This window comes from Pipra filicauda, unplaced genomic scaffold, assembly GCF_003945595.2.
Source record: "Pipra filicauda isolate LSUMZ 115617 unplaced genomic scaffold, ASM394559v2 scaffold109_size3271384_pilon, whole genome shotgun sequence".
NCBI lineage: Eukaryota > Metazoa > Chordata > Aves > Passeriformes > Pipridae > Pipra > Pipra filicauda.
The window spans coordinates 988,493-1,003,975 of NW_024103540.1; positions in this window are offsets into that span (position 1 = coordinate 988,493).

A 15,483-nucleotide genomic window follows, 5' to 3' on the forward strand; every position below is an offset into this window, starting at 1 on the left:
CACAGCGCCATCGCCGGCCGGCGGGGCGGCACGTCAGCCCGGCGCCCGACCCGCGGGCCCTCGGCCCACACAGGGGTGGCGTGAGGGCCCTCCGTGCCCTCAAGGGCCACACACGTCCTCTCAATGCCCCCTCCGCGTCCCACACCTCACACGTGCCCCCTTCGTGTCCCCCTTCAGTATCCCCGTTGTTCATACACATCCCCTCAGGGTCCCCATAGTTCACACATGTCCCCTCAGTGGCCCCCTTGGTGTCCCAAATCTCACATGTGTCCCCTCGATGTCCCTCCTCAGTGTGCCCATTGTTCATACACATCCCCTCAGGGTCCCCATAGTTCACACACGTCCCCTCAGTGGCCCCCTTGGTGTCTCAGAGCTCACATGTGTCCCCCCAGTGTCCCCATGGTTTGCACAGATCCCCATCAGTGTCCCAAAACTCACACATGTCCCCTCAGTTTCCCCCCCCCCCCATATCCCCACCATTCATACACATCCCCTCAGGGTCCCCATAGTTCACACGTGTCCCCTCAGTTCCCCTCTTGGTGTCCCAGAGCTCACACGTGTCCCCCAGTGTCCCCACGGTCGATACACATCCCTGTCAGTGTCCCCACAGCTCACACGCCTTCCTCCAGTGTTCCCCTCAGCATCCCCATGCTTCATACGCATCCCCTCAGCATCCCCATAGTTCACACATGCCCCCTCGGTGTCCCTATAGCTCACACACGTTTCCTTAGTGGCTCCATGGTTCAATCACATCCCCTCCGTGTCCCCGTGGTTTACACACATCCCCATCAGTGTCCTCGCAGCCGTAATGTCTCTTCAGTGTCCCCCTCAGTGCCTCACAGCTCATACATGTCCCCATCCCCAGTGGAGTTCACATATCCCCTTGGTGTCCCCCTCTTCTCTCCAGGAACCTCTCATCAAGGCAGGAGCCATCCCAGGACAGGTTGTGGTGTCCCTGGTGATCAGTGGCACGAACACATGGACTCTGAGCATGCTTCCTCGAGGAACTGGGCTAAAACCCAGTCTGATCACATGAGCAGGTTCTCTGAGGAGCAAATGATGTCTCTGGCGATACGAGGGGCTGACAAAAAGGGCACCCGGGGCTTTCAAATCTGCAGGAGCCCCAGGGGTGCACTACTGTCATGTTTGCTCACAGAGCCACTTCCATGAGCTCCAGCCAATGTTTGGACTCGAGCAGGGGCTCCATTTCAGTTCATTCCCTTGACATCAGCAAAGCACAGCCTAGCAGAAAACATGCTGTGAAAACAACCAGCCACACATCTGCTTTTCGAGTAGACTGCACTAATTAAAGAGACTGACAGGGTGTGATGGGACAATAATCCTGATTTAATAAGACTTTTCTGCTTTCCAATCTCATGGATAGACCTGAAAATTGCTACACCATGGCTGGAACTCCTGGGAATTGTCCATGTGTAAATAGATAACAACACCACCAACAAGCAATTGTGTTTGCCACCATCCACTTCAGAGCTTGATGCAAAGTCTTGACTTGCAGCTTGCTCTTGCACTGAAATTTGACTCAAGATACCAGCCATATTTTTTCCTCTGATAACTTTCCCTATGAGTAAGACTTGGCTTGTGGAAGTCTGGGAATGACTGTTCCATCAAATTAGAATAAGCAGAGATAGGAAGCAGAGACTAAACTAAACAAGAAAACAAGCATCTGCAAATGCTTCTAAAGACATTCAGTTCCACAAACCTCAAAAGTAACAAAAAAGCTTTGTAGATCTTTTAAAATCAGGTTTGAGTCTTTTTCTGCAAACAGGTTTGTGAATAATAAAAAGGTAACCACCCAACATAACTGTTTCTTTCTCCATTAGAGGCATTACTAAAACGGATTTTTAATTAATATTTTGACAGCGTTCCTTGTGAAAATGTCATGCTTCTTTTTTTCCCTTGCATTTTTCCCTGCTGTTCTTTCTTGGTCTCACTCTTTTTTCTTTCCATTTACCCATGAAAAGGGAAAAGAAAGGGGGAAATGAAACAACAACAGGAAATTGTAAAACAAATACATGAATATAAAGTCTTTATTCTCTGTTTCAGTTGAGAAAAGACTCTAAAACCAAACAACGAACACAAACGCCATTCCCATATGCAAAATGAAAGCAAAGGGAGAAATTCAGGAAAGAGTGAACAAGAAGAACACATTAAATTGGAAAACTCATTTGTAGCAGCACATGTATGAGACCAGCGCAAGAGTTAACATAGAACCTTTTCCACTATATGAAATGACAGTAGACTCCTTCTCTCTTGGAGAGAGATCATGACCTTTTGGGACTGACTTTGCTGAGAGCAGTGCCATGAGAACAGCCAGGTGACCTGAAGGAACACACATCTCCAAAATCGTAGGTCCTAGTGAATGTTTTTTAACCCATGCTAAGGATGTTTGGTGATAGACAACCCTTCAAGAAGAACACTTTGACAAAGGGATGCTTGTGTCAAGCTTCCTGGTCAATGACACCGTGAGAATTCAGACTCCCAGTTTCCCCTTCCTTTATTTCCCCCCTTCTGATTTCCTGATTCAAACACTGATCCAAACAGTTTTCCTTCTTTTCGTGACATATCTTGAAATCAGAATGTTTTTGTCAAGAAGACAAGAGAGCACATGAACCTCCCACCATAAAAATGGACATCATCCCAAAGACATTCTAGGCAAAGCTAACTGTTTTTCCACACGCTGTGAGAGTTCATGGATGGATGCAGTGATTAACCCCAAAGCCCAGTGGCTTATTCAGTAGTAATCGTTGACTGATCCATTGTGTCATGTTTTCATTTCAGCGCTTGTAGATCTTGGGAGCTTTCCAGTGAGTGAGTCTGCATGTTTCCAGTGTCCACCCTGCCGGTGCTTCTAAATCAGGGATTTTGACTTTTTCTATTGCAACTTGAAGGTTCTTTTTTTGTCTTAAGTGGCTTTCACCTTCACAGGGCTTAGAATGCTTCCTCCGGAAATCAGAAGAGAGATCAAAACCAAACAAAAAAACCAACAAAAAGCAACCACCGAAAAAAAATCCAGTTCCTTTTAAATAAAATTTAAAAAAAATCCTTTTGCTTTATGTGAGGAAATAGCCAGTCTAGTTTTCACCACTGGCCCAGGAAGGAATGGTCATGCTGATGTCTAGTCAAGTTCTGCTTGATATCAATTTCTGATGGTAGGCATTTGAAATTTCAGCCTCAGTGGAAGGAATGAAAAAATCTTGATGGCTGTAAGGGAATCATATCCTTCTTCTTTGTGTTTCATCACCAAGCAACCAGAGTGCAGGATTTAATTTGAGCCATTTTCCTCAGAAATGTTCCTGCTTTGTTGAGGGAAGTTGATAGTCGGACCTCTCAGAGCAAAAGCTTACATGTCCTTTTTCCGACTACTCATCCGTTCCCACTGTTAAATTTTAGCAAAGTCTTGCTGCACATCCATGGGATAGACACTTAAAATAGGATATCTGTAATCTAGCTGTTGCCTTCTGTTAACATAATGTCTAATTCTAATGCCCCAAGGAAACAGAGGCGATAGTTTTCCACACCAGCAGAAGGTCCATACAAAGTCTGAGAGAAATCAGATTTGAATTTCTTTGCTAGAGAAGGAGAGGAAGGCTTTCAAAGAGCTGTTTGCAGCTCTGTGAGTCTCACATCTGCTACATGCTCAGTTGGCACAGGTCAGAGTAGCCCTCAGGTCACATTTCCTACAAAACCACATAGCAGCAAGAGTGCAGAGAACACTCACGGTGCCACCTCCCTCTCCTCTGTCTTCCTGACTCTATTTCCCTCTTCGTAAGACTGACAAGGTCATCTGCAGCTTTCAGGAGCTTCCTTGGGTCTGGGTGCCATTTATCCTCTGTTCTTGGGAGACCTAACTCCTATAGGTTTAGAGAGAAGACATCAATCAGCCCATGTGCCGTGACTGGTTTGGTCTGAAGTAGTTTGAAAACTGATCCCTCAAAGTCATAGTGGGGGAGGAGGGAGCAAGATGAAAGGGAAAAGGGCAGAAAGACATTGTGGTTTATATTTGTGTTTTTCAAGAGAAGCTTGAATAAAGATGCTCCCAAACATCCAAATGGAGACATTCTGGGCAGCCTGCAGTGTCCTAAGGGGCTGTAATACAGAGTGGCCTTTTTCTGAGGAGAATTCAGGAAAAGCACATGGGAGAGATCTTGTTTTCTACCGAGCAAAATGAAGTCCTCAGAAGAACCACAGCACGCTAGCTGAGGTGGGAAGGCCTAGAGCACTTCCTTGGTATGCAGACTTTAGCTTGGCAAGAAGACTTGTTGGGCCTGGGATGCCAAGCAATTTGGACAGACTCCAGCCCCATCACAGAAGTGTTCTCCACCTGCCTCTGGGAGGAACACGAGATGTGTTCCTCAGCTCTTCCTGGTGCCTCTGACCTGCTCACCCCATTGCAAGCTGAATGCAGGGCCAGCCACCCACACACAGTCAGCTGGACTTGTCAGAATGAGCCAGATTTCAAGACATCCAAAACCACAGAAGGAAACCCCCCAGGCCCAGAGTGATGATGGATCCAAAGAATAATCCTCAGGTCCTGTTTCATGTAGGTTCCTGACTAGCAACTGAAATAACCCAGTCCCAAATACAATCCTACCACAGTGTCACAGGTTAATTCAATGTCTTTCCAGACTGGGTAAGTTCTCACATCTGATCAAAAATATTCTGAGGATGAAAAGAAAAGGCCTTTGTAAATGCATTTTCTAATAGCAGAGGCAGGCAAGGAATTTTGCAAATACCACTTGCTTGCCCAAACTCCAACAAAATATAAACTGCAGACAGGGATGGTTAACCTAGGGTAAATATTTAACTTTATCCTCCAAAGGCACATGCAGTTTTTATGAGAAAGAAGATGAAAAATATAGAATAATACCCCCCCACACACCTTGTTTACTCCAGGGCTCCTTTGATGGCTCTGGAAACAATGTCACATTGAGACAGGAGTAAATTTAAGATCGGGTGTGTAACTCCCTTTTTCAAAACCATCATAATATACAAACATAAAGAAAAACAAATCAGTACATGATGGATAAGAGGGACCCCGAATCACCTCCCAGGAATAACGGAATTTTCTCCTTCATAAGCTCTCCCTGAGATTTTTCTTTGACAGTAAAGCAGGGAAAAGCAGGAAAAAAGGACAAGAACAAGCACAGACGTTCAAGATCTTGGATATGTGACAACCTGTCCTAGCAGGAGACGTTGCCTCTAGCTGGTGGGGAAAATTCAGGGTCAGGCTTTTCAAAATAAGCAGGGTTGATCTGAAAACAAGCTGTGTGATCTCTCACAGTAAAGCTTTGCTACTGAAGAAGCAAGGGAAATGATGGGAGGGTTTCAGCTGTGGGAAACACGCTTGAATGAAGAACCTGCAAGTGCTCCAAGTGCCTGCTGATTTCTCCTGTGGTTGTGGGTTGATAGAGTGCCTTGTCATTGGCAAGAGATGGGTAAGTTAGACAACTGAGGATTTGCCTGGCATTCAAGGATTCATACCCAAGCGCAGCATGCCTTGATTTACATCAGCTGTATGGAATATGCTATAAAAAGCTACATTAGGGAGGGGGAAAAAGCATGAGCAATTTCTGAATGTTGGTTGTGATTCAGTGGCTAGAAGCAGCAAGGGGAATATTTATCCTCACGCATTTTATCCCTGATTACGATACGACAATGAATACTGTATCCCTGATTATGAGTGACAGTAAACTGGGATGACAGCAAACAGGAATGGCAAAGCTTCTGCCAAGGAACATAGGAGACCATGAAGCTGCCCTTTGCCCACTGGCCTGTAAGGATGTTTTCCCATGCCGCCAGCTTGATGCAGGAGTGTGACAGTGGCCACTGTGATAGTGGCCACACCGAGGGGCAGTGGGAGCCAATGTATGGGCCAAACATGTCTCTGAGAAGTAACTGCAGCTCTAGAGATCCCTGTGGCTATGAGGAGAGCAGCAAAATATTGTGAGAACAGTCGTACTGGAAAAGAAGAACATAAGAGTAAGCAAAGCAAGAACGTGATGTTTTCTGAGAATACTTCTCAGGTATCCACCAATCTGCAGCTCAGATATTTCCAGGTGGTCCTTTGGATTTAAAAGCCTTCCATTAATTTTCCTCCTGCAAATTTGTCTGCTGGGTTTTTTTTAACTCCATCATCTCTTTTCCAGAGGTGTGTGGTTAGTCCTGTACAGAGCTCACTGCATGCTTTTGTCACCCTATGCACCTCTCCTGGCGGAGACAGGTGGCTACCAGGGCTGCATCCACTAAAAACTTGCCGTGTTTGCTATAATCTGTGAAATATAGATTTAGGAAGGTGTTACAGCTTTTTGCCTCTGTCCTCCAAGGCTGCTGTTCAGCCACTAAGTGCAATTCCCTCCTTTGCGAGTTGGGCATTCAGGCTCAGGAGATGTTATTAGGCTCACGAGTCTAATGAGACTGTGGGTCTCTGAGGCTGTGGGTCCTCCAGTTTCTGCTCAGAGACATCTCCTCAGCTCCTCAGAGGAAGTTTCTCTTTAGCCAACCTGCCTATTTTTGTGACAAAACTCACAGAAATACACTTCCTGTGAGATTTCCACCCTTCAGCAAAATTTCGGTGAAATTGCATGCTGGAATCAAGAGCTGTTAATGAGGGATGGATGGAGTCACGTAGAGACACATCTCCCAGTGCGTGTGCCAATGTACCAGACTAACACTTACCTTGTGTCTACCGTTGTCCCAATTCTCTGTGTGAATCACAAAGCAGTTTTCCTAATATGGGAGAAAGGGGGGGATGCAGATTTTCTCTTTAATCCTGAAATGAGACATAAACTTAAGTGGTAATACAGTGGCAGTTACATATATCTAAAGAAAATGATAAATACATACTCTAGTTGCATTGCTACTCTCCATTTCCTCCCATCATGTTTGCATCATGGAAAATGAGCTTTCTGCTGCTGAAGTCTGCAGTTTCAGACACATTTCTTAGCTAGACCTAGAAAAGTACATAGATACCTGATGTTTTTCTGGGGGGTTGTATTTCTCATTGACCTCAAAACCTTTGAGAATCTGAGCTTATATTATCTACTGTACCATTTCCAAAGCTGTCTAGGCTATGGTAGGTGTGTGAGATGACTGCTGGGAGCTCCAATGGCCCTTTTAATGGCCTGAATTAAAGCAATTTTAGCTCCCTAATGAAATAGAATCGTTATCAAGACCAGGCGAAACAAAACAAACAACAACATACCTGTGAGAGTAGTTTACACACCTCTGTGGTCATATAACAGTCCTGTTACTGCAGGTCTGGGGAATAACAGCCCTGCTGGGAATTAAGATGGGAAAAACAAGGCAGGAGGAGCGTGCACTTTATACCTGCCTGAGATCAGAGCCCAGACCTCCTGCATCAGAGAATGCAAGTTCAGCCTCTGGCACAGTGCAGTCACAGAACAGGGTGTCAGATCCTGGGTGTCACAGAACAGGGTGTCAGATCCCCTGATCTTGCATCAGGGTTGCTGAGCCATGGGACACATGTCCTTCTTGAGGGGGTGAAGAAGTCCTAACTCAGCTTGCAAAAGAGCCTTAAGAAAAATGAAGGGAGGCAAGGCCACCCTCCACCCCTTGCTCACACGCCACCTTGTTGCAGAGGTGAAAGAGTGGCTCTGTTGGCAGCAGAGGATATGCTGAGCAGAGCCACCACATCTTTCTGGTGGATAAGGAGAGGCAGCAGAGGCGGCAGCTGGAGCAGGCTGAAAGCTTTTTCTGAGTGCCACAGGAAAAGAAACCATTATGAGAGCGTGCTGAAAGCCTATTCATTGCTAAGGAAAGGGCTACTGAAGAATGTGGGACGAATGCCGAAAGCTGCCAGCCAGAGCAACAGGAAGATTATTAAAGCCCTTTGCAAAGACCCCCGTCTCCTTCCTTTGGCAGTGGCAATTCTGGACATGGAGTCGTTTCTGACCTACCCATTGAAACCTTATAAATAGCTGTCTGTGGGGAAGGAGAAGCTGGGTTACAGCCCAGGGGGTTTCTTCGCGTGGGAACTGTAGGTGAAATGCCCCTACTACAGCCAAATACAGTCAGGAATGAAGGCAAGTGCACACTCTGGAGAAGCTCCCCTTGGATTATCAGACCTTTACGGGGAGTGACTTATACACCCAAAGGAAGCAAATGGGGCAGTTTTCAGCCATGCTCCTCAGCAGGGAGCAATGCCAACCCTCTCCTGGTTGCTGGCTGTGTGTGCACGATCTGTGCACACAGGAGATGGGACTAGGAAAGCTTTTTGGTCTTCCAATGGGAATATTTTGCCCTGAGTCAGCAACAACCTGTTCCGACAGACATGAGAACTGTTTCCTGCTTTCTCTCTCCCAGTATCCATCTTCCTTTCTGCCTTCTTTCTTTTCCCTCACCTCAGCTTTTTATCTCTTCAGTGTTGCTTGGGATGAATGTCTGTGAGACAAACGCTAGCCAAGAGGAACCCATCCCAGGAACAAAGCCCCTGAGCAAAGATTCCTACAAGCAAGGCTGTCCCCTTTGCTGTCCGTGGTGAAGCTGATCCTGTGGCTCTTTAATGAGATTGCTGTGCCCATAACTATTACGTTTTAGGACCCGATACAGTCCCTTGCTGCAGGCTCAGCCGGGTGAGAACCCTGTAGTAGTAGGTGCTGTACAGACACATCAGGGAAAAATCCACCCCATCAAAGGTTTCTGTGGGGTGCGAAGAGAGGTGGAGGCACAGGAAGATAAAGAGACTTGCCCAAGGTTATCCAGTACATCCTGCTCTTTGATCTGCCTTGTCCCAGGCTGTGTGTCCCCCCCCCCACACAACCTGTATCACATATTCAGAGACAATAGCATCGTTACAGGCTGGGAGCATTGTTTTCTTGCTTCTAGGAATGTCTTGGCAGGGAACCAGCATGAAGGAGGAGGTGAAGAAGTACTCTCAGGGGGTTGAGATGGTCTGTTGACTTCTCTTGGCCGCAATGAGACTCCAACATGTCTGCTTCCATACCCAAGGGTTTAAAAGTCAGGAGTCTGGTCCTTCCAAACTCATGTGACTTTATGGTTTAAAAAGCATGAGATTTAAAAGAAAAAAGTAAGTGCTTGTTTTTCATTTGCCTTTGGTACTGGAGGCCTTTGGGTCATATTGTTGAGCTTTTAGCCCCAAATCCAGTGTCTATTCTGTCCTTTGGTCAGGGAACACAGAGCATATTCCTTGTCTGCTCACTCACATATATTCACAAAACGTTGCAGAACCTGAAGTCTTTGAGCCCTCTAACTCTCCACCTTCATTAAATTTGGCCAATGGGTTTAAGTCGTGGGGGAATCAATCACACACAGCACCATTAAATAAACGTTGTGTCTTTAGAAAATGGGCCAGAAGTAGAGATGTCAATGGTTACTGCTACTTTTTTTAAGGATACAACTAAATCTTCTTGGAGTGGAGCAGAGGAGAGACACGGAAACACTTCATGTGTTGGAAAAGCAGCTCAGAGGCTGGACCAAGAGTCTCTCTGGAAAGAAGAAAGAACATTCAATAACCAAACTCAGCTGAAGCAAAACCATAGAAAACAAACCGCCTGTGCCAGGAATAGGGGGGAAGGGCCAATGCTGGGAAAGAGGGAGAAAAGAGCACAGAGAATTATTTAGTTCATGTAAAAACAGAGCAGCACATCTGAAGAACATAACAAGGAGGTGCATGTTACAACTGGCCAAGATGAAAAGAATCAAAAAAGAAAGAAGAGAGGCAAAGGCAGCTTTAGGAGTAATGACAGGGAGATCAGATTTTCAGGCAGAGCTCAGACATGTCAGCTAAGTGGAGCCTTGTGAACACTGCATGATGCTTAATCCTAAAGGCATCCCAAATTCCAGTAACAATATCCACTTCAAGCCAGCAGATGCACCATCTCACCTATACCCTTGGGGCTCAGAAAAACACTGGTGTTTGGATGTTTGCCCTTCCCTGCATCCATCCCGAATCCTGACTTACCTGTGCAGGGGCCACAGCTCCTAACAAGGCAGGAAGGGAGATGTTCAGCTGGGCTTGGCTAACGAAGGGTTGGAGACCTGCCTGCAAAAGCCTCATGGCATTTTCACCCCAGTGCAACATGGAGATGCATGGCTGAGATGGGATTACAGGCCACTTCGATCTCCCTGGCTTTGCTCCCCAAAATTAAATGATGGGGATGGAAGATAATTTCTTTTCTAGGGGACAATGTGTGCTGCCAGGAAGAGCTCAGATACCTCCAGTGCTGCAGCACATTTAGGCAAGTAGTGGCTGGGTGGTACTTGGTCCCTGAATGCTGGTGCTGAGCAGAAAGACAGAGGAGCAGCCAGGGTACTCCAGTACCTGCACAAGGATGAATTATCCCCATGAGCCCTGTGACTGGAGACTGGCCATCCTTTGCTCCCAGCTAGAAACAGCCAGGGAAAGCGTTCAGGGAAAATTCTGAGATCTGGCCTGAGCTAAAAAGGGAAAGCTGGTGGGGACAGGAGGTGGGTCTTGGAAGGTAGGAAATTTGTCTATGGTAAAACACCACTGCCTCCTACTTCTGCTCAGTCCGAAGTGCAGCCTGAGCGGCCAGGCACAGCCATGTCCCACCCTCGGCAGCACGCTCGCTTGTCCTGTTGATTCAGTTCACTCTCAGTGGGACAGGATGGGGCAGGATTTGGCCCTTTGTCTCTCAGTGTCTGTGCAATCTGTGGGTTTGTAAGCAGCGAACCATAAAAAATGAAGAGTTGACAACTAAATGCTCAAAATCTGCTAGGACTTTGTCCGGAGTGGGCTAAGCAAACAAATCCAGATGGAGCGACCTATAATCTGCACAGTTACATGATCTGCTCAGCTAAGAGTGTGTTCAACGCTGCTTAATTTGCCTTAATCATACTAATTTATGACCCAGGTTTCTTACTTAATTAGTGAAATGAAGAATGAGAAGTGAATGCATAGCACTAAGTCTCTACTTGTTCAGCTGGCTTATAACCTCCATTACTGAGCTGGGAGAGTTGTGTTGATTTGTTGTCTGGATGTTTAATGCGGCTGTCCACAGGGGACAGAAATTGGTGAGGAATCAGCAAAGAAAGGTACTGAGCTGATCAATAGCCTTCAAGCTCAGGGCCTCTCAGTGAAGATTGAGTCAGTGACCATATGATGTTCTTGGAAGGGCCATTTTGGGTGAAGAAGGTTGCAAACCTTTGAGTTGCTGCTGTGCATGACACAGCATTTGCCTGCACACCTGGAGCAAAGTTCCCACTTCATCCCCAAATGATTTCCCTGGGAACACAAGGAAATCACCAGGGCTCAGTGTCTTTCACAGGAGAGCATCACCAGCCAGCTCCAGCAGGTTCTGGGTGCATTTTCCTTCACGGGACATTGACCAGTGTTGATCCCGCTCATGCGGAACAAGGCAGTGCTGTGTCTCATGTGCCTCCAGGGAACTAAAGAGGATCTCAGGGAAGATGGCACAAAAGCTTCCCTGGGTTTGCATTTTCAGATGGAAAACTGTTTTCAAGGAATGAACTCTAGTGATAAGGCAGGGTTGGGGTTTTTTTCCACTTTGAAACCAATCTTTTTCTGGCTGCAGAGGGTTGTTCCCTCCATACTGTCAAACAGGAAAAGTAATTTAAAAAATCGGATGCAAATACCCCTGTTTTCTTTTCTCATCCCCTTGTTTTCTTTCTGCTGCTTTTAATTTTTGGAGTTTATTATTGGATAATTGCTTTGGCTAATTGCATTGAAACAGTTTTAGCAAGATTGGGTAATTACATTCAGAGCAATTGGGCTGAAAATGCACAGAATCTGGTAGGAGTGTTTCACAAGAGGCTGAACTAGATAAACAAAAAAGGATGTGTTAGTTTGTGTAAGGTACATGCACGTACTTAGGGTACACAGGTCCAACTCTAAAACAGGGAAATACTATATTCAGGACTCTGAGCCCTTCCCCAGGACCTGGGATCTATGAAAAGTAATTCTGACTGGCAATGGAGGGAACTTGTAAATATAGCCTAGATTTTCATTAACACCAGATAACCAATTCCAAAAGTGAAAACCCCACAAGTATCTTAGGAGCTTCTGTCACTGTATCAGAAGCATCACTGGCAAATACAGCTTTTATTTCTAAATACATTCAGTGAAATTCAAATTTCCAATAATTAAACTGTTGCAACCAGGTGTGTAGCTGTACTCTTGGCTCTCTTGTAGCCAGCAGGGATACAGCAATTCTCTTTTAGCCTTCTGCATATTCAGAAATCCTTTCCTGGGAACTGATCACCCCCCACGTGTGAAGCAGGTATCCAGCATGAAGAGGACATGGGACAGTTTTACCCAGTTCCTGTGCTGACTCCTTCCTTAGCCCTTCCTGCAGCTGGTTACTTCATGCAGAGTTTCCTCCTCCAGATCTCAGGCATATGGGAAGGCTGGTGGGAAATGCTACAGATTTTGGTGAAGGGTTTCTGGGCAAACCCAGCAGTCCCCCAGACACACGGAATGCTATGACAGAACCCCGAACACTCTGGATGGTCATCCTGTTTCTCAGGCCCCCACAGCACACAAGCATGAGGGGTCATTTCACCTTCCTAGCACTGTGCTTTGGTCCTGGTGAGGAAATTAGGTCCTCTTGTTTCCTGCTCTAAGGGAAGGGTTAATTAAGGAACAGGCAGGAATTGCATGTCTAAAGCCCACTAGCAACATCTCTGATGTAGCTCAAGCAATTTGCAGAGCCTGGGATGAAACTTCCACCAGTCTGTCTATTCACCCATCCTTCCTCTATCTCTCTCATCTAAAAGCAAGACACAAGCTTGTGAGTCACAAGCAGACTAATTTGAGAAAGGCAAAAGCCACTTCTGAGAGCCTCTGGCTCATGGTTGAGACAACGGCCCTGCTGGAGCAAACCTCCCACCAGTCCCACCAAGGCATCCCACTGAGATAAAACCAGGCAAAATGCTTCTCATTAAATCACCCTGACAGAAATTACTTCATAAAGGGCATCTTGTGGATGGCAGGTCCTTCAGGCCAGGGCTGTGACTCTGCCACATTAACTATAATAATATCCACACTTGGCATGATGAGGAGTGATGGCGAGCACAGCCGAGTGAACAAGCCTGAGCCGAGGGCTTCAGCCTTGGGTTTTTCCAAACATTGCAGCCTGTGTGGGCACTGGACAAGCACAAGTCTGGGCAAAGCTCAACATTCCCCAGCTGCACAAGCAGAATTTAATTTTGCCACGAGGAACTGAGGCATATGTTGTAAGAAGGGAATGGTGGGGACAGTCCTTGGGCCATGAGCTTCTGCTTCCATCGGAGGAAGAAAGATGGGGGACTGGTGTGGATGATCTTAGGAGAAACTCCAGAAATTTACAAGAAATCCCAAGCTCTGGCATAGACGGCAGGACCAAGGTTGCCTTGCCTGATTTTCTGTAAAACCTCACATATTTCACTACAAGCGCAGAGTTTGGCTTTTCCACCAGCACGTACAAAAACCACACCACACTGACAGCAACCCCCACAGCAGCAGGTGATGTTACTCGGTGCTCCCCTGCTGTTGAGGACCGCCCATCTGAGCAGAGAAGATGCTGTGAAAGAGAGGGTGATGGTCTGGCCCATGTGGTTGGTGCCCCTGAACCCCAGGGCCTCTGGAAAACCAAGGCCTTTGCAAAAGGGAGAAGGGAGGCCGATGTTGTGTTGAGGTCTTCGCCAGTTTGGACGCTGCAGTGCACAAAGTCAGCATGGCTTGGGGAAACTGGTGTTTTCTCACACCCAGACATCTCCTCTGGGACAAGAGCCCCTTGTTTTCCCATCCAGCCCCAGTAAAATGAACCTTGCTCCAGCCTACAAAAGTGGAGTGAGCTTTGCAATTGCCAAAAAGGTCTCCTCTGGAAGTGGAAAAAGCAGCAGCCTCCCAGCATGGTCGTGTCCTTTGCTGGTGTACCTCTTCTGGGGCCTTCAACGAGTGTCCATGTTGCATCAACCCTGTGTGTGCTTGTCCAAGCCTCTCACTGCACTTTAGAGGGATTCGATGGCCATTGCAACTCTCCCTGCCTGTAGGGACCAGGTTTCTGAGTTCTATGAAAGTCTTTTCTCTAGTCTGGGCCCTCAAAAGAAGCACTGTTATTCTCCCAAAGACTTCCTCCAAACATCTAATAGAATGATTAGATTCTACACAACTCCAAGGCAAACTATAGCTTTCTGAGGTCCTGAGGGTGCTGTGTTTGTGAATGGAAGCTTGATCCCATGTCATTCCTGCAAGCAGGGTTACCCTAAGCCCTCCTGTCTGCAAGTGCCAACACAGACCCCACTGCATGTCATTGAGCATTTCTAGTTTGCAAACTCACTTTGCTTGCATTTTATTTCTCGAGCATGACTTGTATCCTTGCTGATGGATGTGTCCACACAGTCAGCATGCCAGACTGGGCACAGCCTGTCCTCCAAACTGAGCCCAAGGTGCTGTGGACACAACCAGCAGCTCCCAGGGTCACACAACGTTTTGGCTCTGAAGATGTTTGTGTTCCAGTTTCCTCACTTGGGTCCTCATTTGCCTCGGGGAAGTTGAACTGGCCAAGATTGACAGGGAGTGGAAGGCCCTTGTGCAAAATACCCTCCTGGAAGATGATGTATTGTTGTTTTACAAACCCTCCATCACTCTGACTTCAACAGGGTACCACATTACCTGGGCTGCCTGAATAAAATGTTTTGCTCCTATTTAGGGGTCATTTTTATTAAGGTGAACCCAGGACTTGTATGGATGAAGAACAAAACAGAAGTTTTAATTCCCCTGCTGACCTCTATAAACTCGGCTGCTTTTCTCCGTGGCCCATGCTGCTGTTGAAAGCTGGTCCCATTCCTCTGCTTAAAGCAGGGGCAACTTTCCATTGAATAGATCCCAGAGTCCCAACTGCAAACTCTGAGCAGCTCCTACCATAAACCAGGCACACAGAGCAGAGGCAGGAGACACTGACACCTCCTGGTATAGTGTATCACTGAGAAATGATTCACCAGCCATTGCCTGAGAAACTCTGGTTTGGGATATACCCGACAGAACACACTGGATTTTACTCTGGTGCATTGGCCACCTTGAAAACAGGTCTTCCTGTGAGGTGTTGGGACATTCTGCATTTTTGTCAGGAATACGCAGTTGTTTTCTCGTTGTTCCTTAAGCATCCCACTGTTTCCCTGACAAGGTCATGGTTTAGGTTAAAAAAAATCCATTCAGCTTTTAAATACAGCTTGCCATACAGCTCAGGGTTTGCTAATGTCATAGAAACTGTATTGATTTTTTTTGAGAACATAATTTTTATACAGGCTGAAGTGCTCCATGCTCCTGGTGAGCCCAGCAGTCTGGGCAAACATTTCTGCATCCTTTCCCCTCATGATAAACCTGAGTGTACCACCACTCAGAGACTCACAGACCATGCCACCTCACTGTTGTTTACTTGAGGTCAGTTCAGTTTGGCAGAAGTTTTGCAATAGAAGTTAATTAGCGAGAGTGAGCTGATGAGAAAGTCCCAGGGCAGATGA